We start from the raw sequence: 15,503 nt of genomic DNA, 5'->3' as shown, positions 1-15,503 counted from the left end.
AATTGCATAGCTCTGAATGAACTAGAAAAGCATTGACTCACTAACCTATATACCTACCAAGCTTCAGTTATTGCTCTGTTCTCATTAACGAAGTATGTTAAATACTCCATAACCTAAATATAAAACATTTCATTTACAAAATTTCATTATCTGATTACAGGTGAGAAGTATATTGTAACAAACCAATAAGAAACAGCAGGCGAATATTGAGAGAGAAATAGGAAGGAGAATTTTAAAATATACTCTGTTTGCTGAAAACTATTCTGCTTCAGAGTGTAAGGAAGGCTTTTACATTTTTGATGGTGCAATATGTTTATTAAGCATATACCACATATATAACAATTTAAGCACTGTTCTTGGTGCTGAGAGATATAAAGATTAAAAACCACATCAATCCCCGTCCTCAAGAAGCTTTTATCCTGGGGGAAGGGGGGGTGGAGAGTGAGGAGAAGGGATTTGACAACAAAGAATAATAATAGTGAATATTTATATAGGACTTACTATGTGATAGGTATATGCTAAGTGTTTTACAAATATAATCTCATTTCATTCCCATAGCAACTTTGCTATTATTATCCTTATTTTACAGATGAGTAAACTGAGGCACACAGAGGTTAAGTGACTTGCCCAGGGTCACACACCTAGTAAGTGTCTGAGGCCAGATTTGAACTCAGGAAGATTCAGTCTTCTTGATTGAAGGCCCAGCACTCTATCCTCTGTGCCACCTAGCTGGCTTCCTTTATTCTAAATATATTAATTTTGTTTGTGCAGAAAGTTTCCAATTTGGTGTAATCAGAATTATCTAGCTCATCTTTTGTTTTTTTAATTTAATATTTTATTTTCTCTTCAATTACATGTAAATTTTGAGTTCCAAATTCTAACCCTCCTTCCCTCTCCTCCACCCTTGAGAAGGTAATTTGCTATAAATTACACATGTGCAGTCATTCAAAACACATTTTCATATTAGTCATGTTGTGAAGAAAAACACAGACCAAAAAAAAAAACCAAACCAAAAAACAGTTTGTCTTTTGTAATTGCCTCTATCCTCTGTTTGGTTGGACATAGCTTTCTTCTCTCCCACTGTGGAATGAGATCCTGGTGCAGGTAGTCATTTTTCAGAGAAGCATGCTGTTAAAGAAACCTTCCTCTGGTCATCTAATGACCCAAACCTGAATCCTGAAGTCAGGAACTCTTTTCTCATAGAGTAACTACCAAGACTAGCATCCCATTCTCAAGATCGCCAATCATTGACTAGGTAGGAGCTTTTAACGGAAGAATGATATGGCTATGGAGACTGTTCAAGTGAAAAACTTTTTCTTATGTGTCTGTTCACCAATGTTATATGTGTGCATGGCAAAGTCAGTGTATTGAGCTGGGTTAAAAGTTACCTAAGGTTTTGGGCACAAAGTTCACAAAAGGGTTGAGTGGTGATGACTTTGTACCATAAAGCCAACCACAATTACCTTTGACAGCTACATCTAAGACATTTGAGCTCCTCCTAGTCTAATGAGCATGTCTGAGTCAGAGAACATGGAAACCTTGTAGTAAGAGGTCACAGGACCCTGATGCCCAGTATTGCGCAAGATTTGTGTTTGGAGAAGGGAAAATGTGATTTCCAATAAAAGGGTGGAATTAGAATGCATTTGGCAAACTCTAGGTCAGTGTGACTTCAATTCCCAGCAGCAATCAGAAAAATATTTACCCTTCTCTAATCCTATGGTTAATACAGTTAGGTGTTATAGTGGATAGAGTGCTGGAGCTGGAGTCAGGAAGACTCATCTCCCTGAGTTCAAATCCAGCCTCAGACACTTGCTAGCTGGGTGACCCTGGGCAAGTCACTTAACCTTGATTGCCTGGTTGATATAATAGTATCTTGATAAACTATTTATATGTGATATATACACATTTATGTTGCCATAACTTGTTCAACCATTCCTTAATTGATGGGTATCCCATCAGTTTCTAATTTTTTGCTACCACATATAAATAACTGCTTTACATATTTTTGCACATAGGGGTTCTTTTCCTCTGTCTAGTAGCAGTATTGCTGGGTCAAAGAATATGCACAGCTTAATAGGTTTTGGGGCATAGTTCCAGACTGATTTCTAGAATGGTTGGACCAGTTCACAGTTCTACCAACAATGCATTATAGTATCTGTTTTCCTCCAGCATTTATCATTTTCCTTTTTTTTTGTCAATTTAGCCAATCTGATGGATGTGAGGTGGCACTTCAGAATTATTTCATTTGTATTTCTTTAATTATTAGTGGGGCAGCTAGTTGGTGTAGTAGATAGAATGCTGGGCCTGGAATCAGGAAGACTCATCTTCCTGAGTTAAAATCCAGCCCTAGTCACTTGCTAGCTGTGTGACCTTGGGCAAGTCACTTAACCCTGTTTTCCTCAGTTTCCTCATCTGTAAAATGAGCTGAAGAAAGAAACCATTCCAGCATCTTTGCTAAGAAAACCCCTAAATGCAATCAGGAAGAATTGGACACAACTAAAATGATTGAACAATACCAATTATTAGTTGTTTAGAGCATTTTTTATATGACTGTTGATAGCTTGTGTTTCTTCTTCTGAAAATTATCTATTCATTTGACCATTTATCAGTTGGACAATGGTAATAGAATCTTTTTTTTTTTTTTTTACAATAGATGACTTCTTTATTAATTTTAAAATATTTTCTTGATAATTTTATTTTTCTTGCATCAGGATACCTTCCCACATACCCCTCCTTTTCCCCTTCCCAAATAGCCATCCTCTATAGCAAATTGAGTTTTTTGGACAAGAAAAAAATCTGGACAGCTGATAAACACTTTTGAAAAAGTCTGAAAATATGCAATGTGTAACACCTGTGGATCTTATACCTGCATGAAGGGATGTTTTCTCTTTTTTTATTTGAATCCAAACTGATCACCGTTTTTAAAAAACTTTATATCTGTAGAATCTTTCTTGACAGCAAGCTTTGTTGGGTCATAGGGATGGACTAGATCCCCAAAGAAGGAGGAAAGAATGATAAGAGGGGATCTAGAGCGCTCAAAAAGGGGGAAAATTTGGAGCCCTGATGACAAAGTTAGTCTATTTCACAGTTTTACCCGGTCCATTCATTCACCTAATTCTTTAACATATATTACATTTCTGACTCTGTGTTAGGCATTGAGAAAATGGAAATGAAAAACAACACATTTCCTGATCTCAATAATAATAGTAGCTAATACTGAAATAACTTGAAAGCTTTTAGCTTGAAAGTTTGCAAACTGCTTTCAAAATGTTATCTTATTTTATCCTCACAGCAAACCTGGAAGGTAGACAGTATTAATATCCCCTTTTACAGAGGCAGAAACTGAGGCAGAAATTAAATTACTTGTTTAGGGTCACACAGCTAAGTAAGAGTTTGAGGCCAGATTTTTACTTGTCTACTTGACTCCAGGTACAGCATATGTATACACCATTGTGCTGGTGGGTATGACAGGTACACAAATAATTAAAATGCAAAAGTACAATGTGACAGAGGGAAAAGAAAGATTCCAAGCACTCAAGGAGAGAGAGAGTATGTTTGACTGGAGGAGATTAAGGAAGGTTTTAGGAAGGAAGTGTATCTGATCTGGGCTTTGAAGAAAGAGAAAAATTCTCAAAAGCAGAGATGAGGAGGGAGCAGGTCACAGAGATGGGGAACAGCCTGTGCTAATGTACCGGGAGGGGAGGTTACAGGGGAATCCTAGGGATCAGCTCCCAGTAAAATTTGGCTATAATATAAAATATATGAAAGAGAATATTATGAAATCAGATGAGAAAGCTAGATTAGATAAACTATAGAGCAGCGGTGCCAAACTCAGAAATGGGGGTCATTAAACCATCCATAAGAATCACTATGGGCCACATATTGACTTAGTTTTAAAATTTAATGTTGTCTGTGTTTTATTATATTTTTATTTATTTTGTGAACTGTTTACCAGTTACATTTTAGTCTGGTTTGGGCAGTGTTTGGGTGTGCTGTGGCCATAAGGTTGTGTGTTTGACACTTTTTGTGTAGAAAGCCTTAAATTTAAGCTTAATAGTTTATATTTTGTTCTATAGGCAGCACTGAACCACTGAGGCTCGTGAGCATGGAACTGAGAGCACAAGGATCATTTTGGCAGCTGTGTGAAGGATAGATTGAAAAGTGAGAAAGAACAGATTCAGAGAAATCTAGAGAATATTGCAGCAGTCTGTACAAGAAGTGACAAGAGCCTGAATGAAAATGTGGCAGCATTTTTTTTAGAAAAGAGGGAAAAGATGTGAGAAACAAAAATTAAGGCACTTAACTAATTGGATGTTCCAGGGTGAGAGAAAGAGAACAGTTAAAAAATGACTTCAATGTTTCAGTTCTGAGTAACTGGAAAGATGGTGATGTCACCAACAGAAAATAGGATCATTGGGAGAAAGGATGGTTTTTGGGGAAATATGATGAGTTCACTCTTGGATAAATGTTGAAACAGGCAGGAGGAGAACGAGGAGAGGGAAGTGTCATGGAAGCCAAGAATGGGAGAGAGTAACTATAAGGAAGGTCTGGTCCACAGTTTGTAGTGGTGCAGGAAGTTCAAATTGCCTGAGTCCTGAGAAGAGGATATTAGATTTACAAAGTAGATTAGCAATTAAGAAATCATTGGATTTAGCCTTTTGATTTTGCAATTGAGAAGTCATTGGTAACCTCTAGTTTCAGTAGAGTCAGAAGCCACATGATAAAGGGTTAAAAGTTGGGTGGGTGGTGATGTAGCAGCAGCAGCAAGTAAGAATACAGAATCATTTATTAGAGAAATTGACAGGGGGTCAAGACTGACAGTGGTGATGCCTATAATACTGACAAATTTTGACTCAGAAATAACTCTAATGTTTGTTGTGCTAAACGCATTCGTTTGACGTGTGCCAATGATCAGAGAGAAAAGCTTTCCCCTTTTTAAAGCTATTTAGGTTATACTCATGACAAAGATGTAGATTGCAGTTTTTTTGACTTACAGCCCTAGTATTTCCTTCCACATTTTGTATCTTCCTATTTCTAAAGTACCTCAGTGTTCATTTAATAAGTCATTCAGCTATTTCCAACCTGGAAAATAAATAATTTATAAAAACCATCTCAATATTTGAAATTTTTCTAGCAGCCTTATGTTTAAAATGAGATGCTAGGTTCAAAAGCACTTAGAAGTTTGCAAAAATAATGTGACAATTTAAGTTATTACCCAACATGTCTAAAATTGAAATAATCTCATTCCTCTAAACTGAATCCATACTTTCTCTTCTCTTTTTCTATCACATTATTATTCTCTTGTCTCCAAACCTTGGTGTCATCTTTGACTCTCCTCCTCTCTTGCTTCCCAACATCCAGTTAACTTCCCACCCCTGTCTGTATTTCCTTCTTAACCCATGTCTCTTCTTTTTCATTCCTGTTGCCATCCATCTACTCTAGGAACTTGTCACCTCTTGCCCAGATCATTGCAGCAGACTCTTAATCTTATTCTCTCCCTTTTCTAATCCATCTTGCACATTGTTGTCAGAATAATCTTAAGACACTGATTCATCATGTCACTCCCTGCTCAAAACCTTTCCATGATCCCATGTTGTCTGTAGGATTAAGCACAAACTACTTAGGTGGGCTTCCAAGGTTTTGCACAATTTGACCCCATTTTTCCTCTCTGACCTTAATTCCCACTATTTCCTAACCTCTGTTACAAGCAGACTGATCTTTTCCCCGTCCTAATATTTCATGTGCGTTTTCAGCTCAGAATCTTTGTTATAACATTCCCTCAGATGGGATGGCTTTTGTTTCTTTTCTGTGCCTGTTCAAATCCAATCACTATTTCAAGACCCAAGTCATCTCATTTCCTCCGTGATATCTTTATTGACCACTCTTACTTATTTTCTTTCTTCATTCTTAAAATTTAATGTCTAGTTTGACAGTGAGTTTCCATCAAAGCTCTTGCCTTGGCCCACTTCTCTTTTTTCTTTTCATTCTCTCCACTGGTTCCTTGGTGATCTCATTAACTTCCATAGCTTCAGTTATCACCCTTTGGTAGATGGCTTGGAAATTGATATTTCCAGCCCCAAACTTTTTCTTGAGTTCTAGGAAACACTTCTAACTTTCTGAGAGACATTACTACTCGGATGTCCTACCATCACCTCAAACTCAAGTTGTCTGAAACAGAACTTCTCCTATTTCCCCTTAACTTCTCTTCCTAATTTCTCATTTCAGTTGGTACCATCACCATCCACCCTCTCCTATTCCAACATGTTGTATCTGCGACAAATGACAATCTAGCTTATGCTGTAAGACTTCTAGTAATGAGGAATTCACTTCTTTCAAAGGTAGCTGGTTCTGCCTTTGACTGGTTCTGCTTTTAATAACTTTCTCCTTGTGTTGAGCTTTTCCTACTGCTTCTACTCCTGCCCTTTGGGGACAAATAGGGTCCACATCCAAGTTTACTCTTATATGTAGGGACTAACGTTCCCCTCTTCACTATAAGTCTTCTTAGATTCAAGGAATGTTGTAAGCCTGACCCATCTAGCAACTACTCAAAAACAGCTCGTGAAACCCCACCAGTGTGTTTATTTTATTAAGTCAACCAGAAAAGACATGTTAGATGGAAGGAAAAGACATTTAATTAAATAACAAAGCAAGGAAAGTGACAAGAAAGATTATTTCCTTACACACAGGATGACATTCTCCTACACATTTTTATGCCATCAGTGGAGTAGGGCACTTATACAGGGAATACAGATGAATAAAATGCATATGGAGAGTACCATGTGGAAATAGGAGATATTAATGTAGGGGCAAATATGTTACATACGTGGGCATCTGGGGCAATTTGCATATCTGACAGAGAAGACCAACTGATGAACTCTGGTGGTGTCCTCATGTTGCTTTCTTTTGGGTATTTCTTTTCTGATCTCTATTATATCATCTCTCTTGGGTATGATGTCTCTACTGTCTCAGCTGGCTTTATGTTCACTTAGCTGATTTCTGCTACCATCTGCCGCTTCTCAGCCTCTTTCAGGGTCATCTGTTATTCTCTGCTTCCATCTGCTGGGATGTAGCAACCAGTAAGCCTCTCTCTGGCAAAGACAGACTAAAGTTATTTTAATGCAAAGCCTAGGTCTCTGAGCAACCACACTTAGCCAGGCAGCAAGGAAAAACCAATACAAGACTTAGGATAATTGTGTTTTCTTTGACTTCTTTTTACTAAGTGTAAGTTTAAAATTCCTGGCTCACTATTTGACTTAGAGTTAGAAAAATCATTTTAATTCCTGTTAAACCCCTAATGGTCAGCCTGTATCCTATCAAACCATTTTAGGAATTCCACTCAACAAAACTTCCGTACAGCTGTGTGGTTCTAGAATCATGAGGTTCCTCTCAGGAATCATAATATTTTCTTGAAAATAAACCTAAGTTCAAGAATAGAAAGTCTAGGTGAAGCCATCAGGTTCATTGGTCTGCTCCTGTTCCCTACTTCTGCCTTTTTTATGCATGCTTGCCCGTAATAAAATTGCTGACCTTGGTCTAGCAAAAAATGCTGGTCTTGATATATTCATCAGTGTCACGCATATGGTAGAGGGTTCATTTAGAACTTGAAGGGACTTAAGAGGTTCCAATCTCTTCATTTTGTAGATGAGGCAACACAGGCCACTGCTAGTTAAGTGATTTGTCCAAGATGTTTGCCTCATGCATCAATATTTTAAAATCACATGAAATACAGTCCTAATATGGCTTATGCTTTTAATTTTTAATACATTTGTTACTTGCCCAATTTCTTTCAGTCTGTAAGACTTTGGTTCTGTGCTAATTGAAATAGCTACATTGCAGCATCACAACAGGGAAAGGAACACAGTAGGGCTAAAGGAATAGAAAGGAAGCACCCTCTTTTTACATGTGTAGCTATCTTCAGCCAGGAAATATAAGTAGGGAAAATCAGGGCTTCCTTCTCCCTGCTCATATTTAGAAAGCAAGGGGGCAGCTAGGTAGTACAGTGGGTAGAGCACCAGTGCAGAAGTCAGGAGGACCTGAGTTCAAATCTCACCTCAGACACTTGGCACTCACTAACTGTGTGACGTTGGCCAAGTCACTTAACTCCAATGGCCTCATCCTGGGTCATCTCTAGTCATCCTGATGAATATCTGGTCACTGGATTCAGATAGTTCTGGAGGAGAAGTGAGGCTGGTGACCTGCACAGCCCTCCCTCACTCAAAACAAAGTCAAGTACAAGTCATGTCATTATTTCTCTGATGGCATGGTCTTCTTTGGCAATGAAGGATGAACACATTTAGGAAGCAATTCTTACCACACTAAAGGACTTAGGGTTGGGGAACCTGTGACCTCAAGGACACACGTGGCCCTCTAGGTTCTAAAGTGTAGCCCTTTGACTGAATCCAAAGGGCCACACTTGAGTTCCTAGAGGACCCGTGTGACCTCGAGGTTGCAGTTGTTCTGTGAAGTTTGGATTCAGTCAAAGGGCTGCACTTGAGGACCTAGAGAGCCACATGTGGCGTTGAGGTCACAGGTTCTCCACCTCTGATTTAGGGGAAAAGATGGAGAGGAACAGAGTCTTGTTGTATGCAGTGAGTGATGCAGCCATGGGCATCATTGGCTTTCTCTTTGGGTCTATTGGAGTATTTTCCTAGTTGTTTTAGTATTTATCTGAGGGATCTGGCTTACCAGACTGGTGTGAGTTTCCTGGGGCTTTTGCAGGGGAAATCATCCAGAACATTCGACTTTGATGAACCTATATCACAAGATCAGTGGAAGCTTTGTTCTTGATAATACCTTCTGAGCAACCCTTCTTGTATAAGATGTGTCTGTATCAGAGGTTGGGGGACCCTGACAGTCAGAGGTCTTGTGACCCTGACCATAGGGACCATCTCCTTTCTTGTGATCGTGGAGATCTCAATTTTGTATTAGGGGAGACTGACAGGCAGAACGATCAACGGTGATTTGACCTAGAAGAGCCAAGTTTCCTACTCTGAGCCCAGTTCTCCATCTGGTAAATGAGACTGCCTCCTTTAGCAGAAGCAGCACGGCACCTGGTTCCCCACTGAATGACATTAAACCAAAACGGAGGAGCTGCCAATATTCTTTAGGCAGCTACCATTGAGAAAAAATGCCATTACCAGGGTTTTAAGTTTTGTTCAACCCTTTTAAGAGCCCTCTCCTAAGAAATCATAAAAAAATTAACATCAAAAATTATAAGTATGAAACACATAGTTATTCCATATATATGGGTACTCATAACATTTACGACATGCCTTTACTTAAAATAAAGTTTTTATTGATACCTTTTGTTTTTAAATCACTCATATTTTCAATACATGCCTTCTTTTTTCTCCTCACAGAACACAAATTCTTATAACAAAAAGAGAGGAAAAAAAAGTTCAGCAAAATTAACCAAGAAAAAGTATGATAATATATTCAATGTTATTCACCCATTAACTCCCACATATTGTACAGCATATTTAAAAAACAGCTAAAATTTATTTCATGATTTTTAATGTATCACAAAACTCTGGTTTCAAGGAGAACTTTAAAAACCAACATTTTTTTTCTTTTTCTTTTGGAAACGTTGTGGCTGCTCCTGAGCAGGGCCATTTCCCTGAACTTGTGAGGTAGGCAGAATTGTCTTTGTTCCTTACCTCCTTTCAACCTCTTATCCAGAGTCCTTTCCCTTGCCTCAGTCAGTATCCCATTTTCACATGATTTTATACTCAATTACTACTACCTCAACCAGGAGCATTTACATTTTAATAAGCAACTCAAAGAATGAAAAACTTTCCTGACCCAAAGGAATGAATCTCCAGTGGTGGAATTTTGGGCATCATGGTAGACCACTGAGAGAAAAAATTGGGGGGTTTGGAGTTACTTTACAAGATATGTTCCTTCTTAGAGTCAGGGTGGTTTACTGATTGGAGGGCTAGCCTCAGAGTCAAGAAGACTTGAGTTCAAGTTCTAGCACTGACACAAACAAGCTATTTGGGGCAAATTAACTTCCCAGGACACCTCACGACCCTCCGGGACTACAGAGAGATCTCTGTTGGTATAGGGAGTTTTTTCACCAGATGTTTGCTACATCAGTGTAATCACAGGCAGGTTCATCCCTGGTTGTCTTGATTTCTGTCTTACCACTAGACTCTGATGACTCTGGAGGAAAGAATGAGGCAGATGGCGCTGCTTCACTTAAACCCAATTTGCTTGCAAGAAAAGATGTCACCTCTGTGATGGCACTGGTCCTCTTCAAGAACGAAAGCCGAGCAGCCACAATCACAGGTAGCCCTCTCCTCCAATCTTTTCCCCTCCCTCAACTCCCCACTTAAATAAACAGTGCAGGTTAGCCTACTGTACACAGCAATGTGTGCGGGAAAACTGGGAAAGACTTTTCCTACTGTAATGGACAAAGGCAGACTTTGGCCACAAAATGTTTCTATCAGTATTCTGATACCTATTTATTTTAATTTGTTTTGAAAAAATAATCTTACTTATGACTTCTTTTACACTGATATCCCTTCCAGATGATCCTGCTTATTGCTTCCCTGCACCATTATTTCCATTGAATCCTCCTTTGTAATAAAAAAGTACAGTTAGGCAAAACAAATGAGCACATTTGCAAGGTGTGTGTCATTCTGCATCTCTCATTGACTGCCTCTCTGCTAATAGGAGGAAAACATTCCTCCCTACTGACAGCTATTTGTAGAAAGCCTTCTGCAAAGTCTGATCATGGAGGTGAGCACGTTTTGGAAGGAATAGTGGCAGCAGTGATCTGGGATCTGGAAAGCACCAGGAGATGAGTTATGGAGGTTCATTGATTGTAGAAATTGGATTGGAGGGGTCTCATTTCATTCATTGTGTCTGAGCCAACCCCTGTGGTTTATGGGCTTTGTCTCTTGCAGCTCATCCATAGCTAGGGTCACAGAGAAACTACAGGAACTCCAATAGAGAGGACTTGAACTTGTCAATAATGAACTCTTATTTTTCTTCATTTGAAAGCCTCCCATCTGTACTTTGAAAAAAACTGCTAAAAGATGAAAGAAAGAAATGGTTTCCTGGCTAAGAACTCTTGGGCAGCTGTTAGAACAGGTCTTAATTGCTTGGCCTGCATTACTGCTGTTGGATGCTTACCTGGCTGGCACAGAGGATTCCTGTTTTTATACAGAGTAAGTGCATAAGTGTAGTCCTAAACTGGTGCCAAGTCATAACATACTGACTCTTATATGCCAGTCAGTCAGTCAAGAAGCATTTAGTAATCACTTACTGTGTGTCAAGAACTATGCTAAGCACTGAGGATACAAAGAAAGCCACAATTAAGCATTGATTAAACACTTATTGTATGCTAGGCGCTATGCTAAGTGCTGACAATACAAAAAAAGAAAAAAAACAGTACTTGTACTCAGAGTTCACATTCTGATCAGTGAAACGACTTGCAAACATTTGCGTACATATATATATACATAATATACACGCACGTATTTATTTAATTTTAAGTTATTTACCCATAGTCATACAGCTAGTATGTGTGTTTGAACTTGAACTCAGACCACCTAAATTCTAAGACCAGCCTTCTAGACCCTATGCCTGGTTTCCTCTCAGCCATATATAGGTGCTTTGTAATTTCTTGTTGAATGAATGGATGAATAAATAAATGAACGAATGAATGAACTATGATAGATGCAATAACACACCTCTGTCTTCTTGGATGGGATTTTAAAAAAATGTCAATAAGGCAGAAAATTGGTTATAAACCACGTATTTTAACATTGGGCCAGGGACCCATGCATCAAAGTTTAGCTAGAGTTGTAAAGAGACTTTACTATGTGGAAGAAATCCTTTAAATAGAAATGGCAATAAGAAACCATTGACCCCAGGGCCATGAATCTAGTGTGAGGGTCTCTGGGGCTCCATAGCAGTAGTAGAGCGGTAGACATGAAGTGTTTTAACAACTGGCTATCCAGAAAAAAAAATGTATGTAGGATACACTCTTAGACTATCAACAGGGCAGCTAGGTGGTGCAGTGGATAGAGTACCAGTGCAGGAGTCAGGAGGACCTGAGTTCAAATCTTACCTCAGTCACTTGACACTCACTACCTGTGTGACCTTGGGCAAGTCACTTAACTGCAACTGCCTCATCCTGGGTCATCTCCAGTCATCCTGATGACTATCTGGTTACTGGATTCAGATGGCTCTGGAGGAGAAGTGAGGCTGGTGACCTTCACAGCCCTCCCTCACTCAAAACAAAGTCAAGTGCAAGTCATGTCATGTCTGCAAGTCATGTCTGATGGCATGGTCTTCTTCTGCAATGAAGGACGAACACACACAGACTGTCAACAAGACAAATCAAGCACTGATCTATAACATTTTTGATTTCCAAGGTGTAAATGCCCACGTGGAAAACTTAACAATCAGCTCTCACTAACTTTTTACTCTTTTTTATGTTGAAAATAAAATTTTAATACAAAATTCATCTTATAAAGAAAACATAAATAATAAAATATTATAATATATAAAATATACAAAATAATAAAAGATGCCACATTCTGAAGAAACTCTCGGTGACAACGAGAGAAGCTTGAGGCAAATTCAGATGTATTACATATTCTCACCTTGACCTGCAAGAGACAAAAGTTCCACCTGCAAGTTAACATGAACATATTCATTGGATTAAAAATAAAAAGTAATCAACTATGCAGAGTAATAAAAAGGCAGAGAGAAAAGACTGAACTGAAAAAAATAATGGGAAATCAAATTAAAGAAGAAAGTCTTTTATAAGAGAGCCTTAGAGCGATCATCAGGGAATTTTCATGCAGGTAATCTAAGGATTATAGGGTACTAAAAATTTGGTTTAAATGAAGCAAACTTTCTGACATTCAATTTAGCTGGTCAGTATTTTGTTCATCTGGTTTTTAGGTATGATTGTAGTAAATGTCTTAGCAAACATCGAATAATTAGAAAATCTCCTATTGTTATTTTCCTGTAAGATACAAAAAATCTCTAGCTGGTTTGAGCTGGCTCCAGCACACCTCTCCATTAGAGCATCATTTTACTGATATGGACAAGGGTGGGAAGGCTAAGAAAAATCTGGTTGTAAAAAATAGTAAAAGAAAATAGTGAAAAAAAAAATCTAGTGTAAAATATTAGAGGGTTGAGCAGCCTTATTTAGTTGTCAGGCAAAGCTTTTGTTAGATGTGTCTTCATGCTATTCTGATATTCAAAAGAACATAAAAATCCTGGCCTTGGGTTGTTTCCTTAAGAGTAGTGTTGACTATTCAGTGTTTCATACCCTTTGGCCATCCATGGTATGCAGCAGTTATTTATGTGGGGTAACAGCTGTTAATGTTGTGGGGCTTGAAATAATATCATCTCCAAGAACTGAAGCCAAGAAGCTGCTAAAAGACAACGGACAGGCCTATGGTAGGTACGAGCTAACTGTAGCACATTACAAATAAGGAAGTATGTGGAGAAAGTGGTGCAAAGGACGTTTCATGAGCAAAGGAAAGGGGACTGGAAAGAAAGATGGGTCTATCTCCCAGTAAGGGGGAGTGATAGCTGATGGATGACCTGTCTTCTCCATTGGTATCTGTGCAAGATTGGGAGAAGGAGAGTAAAGCCCCTAGCATGCTATGCCCTGTGTCACATTTACAGGAATGACATGTGCACGAATAACCCAGGACAGGCAGGAATGGATGGATTTCTGTATCCTTACAGGGAAAATATCTACACCGATGAGATCACAGAACCACTGGAGTACCGGCATGTCAACTCTAGTAACTTAATGTGAATTTTTTACTGAGTCATGGACATTAATTTCCATAATAGATGAATGTAAATTGTTCCTTTGAGAAAAATGGTAGGAAATGTATTTTTAAAATCTGAATTTACAAAGAAAAATGTGCTATATTTTGGAGAAAGCTCAAAAATGGGCTAGAAAGAGAACTCTTTTCAACTCTTAAATCACATGCTTCTAATGCTACTTTCCTGGGCCATAAATCACAGAGCAGATTCTAGTGTGCGTTCCTAGAGGAAATTCCTCTTGAGGAACCTCCTTAAATCCCAGGTCTGAGCTCATCGCTTCTACTGCTCTAGTAGGAAGGGCTTCTCTATAGTGCCCTCTGCTGGAAAGAATGGAACACAGCTGACTTAATTTTCCAAGAAAAAAGATAAGGGGGTGAAGAGATACTGGAGTTAACCTTGAAACTTTCCAGTATGAAACTAAAAAAACCTAATGTGTCCTTTTTTCTGACAAGAATAATCTAGGGCAGCACTTAGAAAGTGAAAGGATGACTTGAATAAGAAATGATTCTCTAATAATAATAAAGAAAATAGATTTGAAAATTATTAAAAATCAGTATGTGTGTGTGAATGCTAATTGGCCTTAGGATTGGAAGGGGGTTCACAAATTCAAATATCCCTCTCGGAGGGGTGACCACAAGCTAGTAACACTTGCTAAGTTCCTTATGATTTAAATGAAAAATGCACAGTATAAGTTTGTTGTTCAGTTGTTTCAGTCATGTCTGAATCTTTGTACCCCATTTGGGATTTTCTTGGCAGAGATACTAGAGTGTTTTGCCATTTCCTTCTCTAGCTCATTTTACAGATAAGGAAGCAGAGGTAAACATGGGTCAAATGACTTGCCCAAGGTCACACAGCTAGTAAGTGTCTGAGGCTAGATTTAAACCTGGGAAGATGATTTTTCTGGATTTCGGGCATGGCAATGGCACACCATCCACTGTGCCACCTAGTTACCTTTCTCTTTATAAGTAGCTCCTCATTATGGTAGAACTGATGGATTCTAAAGGTAGTCTTACCAAGAAGACTGTGACTCAAGATGCTCGGGTCTCATCTACTGATTAATATTCAGAAGTAGCCCCTTTAATTTTGACTGGAAATCAATTTCTTAAACTGGGGAAGAAAACTTACTTAGCTGTCCTCTGGTTGTACCAGTTCTTAGCAGTAGGTTAAATAAGAGCAGCTTTGAGTGAATCTATAAAAAAAGATTGTTAAATAATTAGTCTGTGCTGAGCACAGGGGATATAACTACAAAAGCAAAGGAAGTCCCTGTCAGTAGAGGTGATCACTGTAGCTGGATTGTAGCCTGTGGAGGGGAGTAAAGTGTGGAAGAACTTGGGAAAGTAGGAGGAAGAAGATTGTCAAGCCAGATAGAGGCATTTGTATTTGATCCTAGAGGTAACAAGGAACCATAGGAGTTTACTGAGTAGGGAGATGACACGATGAGACCTGAGTTTTAAGAAATCACTTTGCTAGCTGAGTAGAAGAAGAATTCCAGTGATAAGAGATTTCAAGCAGGGATAACAATTATAAAGTCATTGAAGGCTTATATTATGGTGGTGGCTGTACAAATGGAGAGAAAGGGGTATATAGGAGAGCTGATATGAAAGTAGAAAGCATGAGATTTAACAGCTGGATTGGATATATGTGAAGAGTCAAGGATGACTCCAGGTTCTGAATCTTGGTGATTGGGAGGATGGTGGTAC

At 38.6% G+C, this 15,503-nt stretch overlaps 1 long non-coding RNA gene across 1 annotated transcript in view; it reads left to right on the top strand.

Annotated features, from left to right (window-relative positions):
* The window catches only part of LOC140501546 (uncharacterized), a 37,417-nt gene that overhangs the window by 12,489 nt on the left and 9,425 nt on the right, over window positions 1-15,503 (top strand). Inside the window, exon 2 of the long non-coding RNA XR_011966227.1 lies at window positions 10,150-10,287. This is a non-coding gene — a long non-coding RNA (uncharacterized lncRNA). The remainder of the gene's footprint in view (window positions 1-10,149; window positions 10,288-15,503) is intronic.

This window comes from Notamacropus eugenii, chromosome 1 (assembly GCF_028372415.1).
Source record: "Notamacropus eugenii isolate mMacEug1 chromosome 1, mMacEug1.pri_v2, whole genome shotgun sequence".
Lineage (NCBI taxonomy): Eukaryota > Metazoa > Chordata > Mammalia > Diprotodontia > Macropodidae > Notamacropus > Notamacropus eugenii.
Note: the sequence above shows the minus strand (reverse complement) of the source record. Positions and strands in the feature narration are given on the sequence as shown.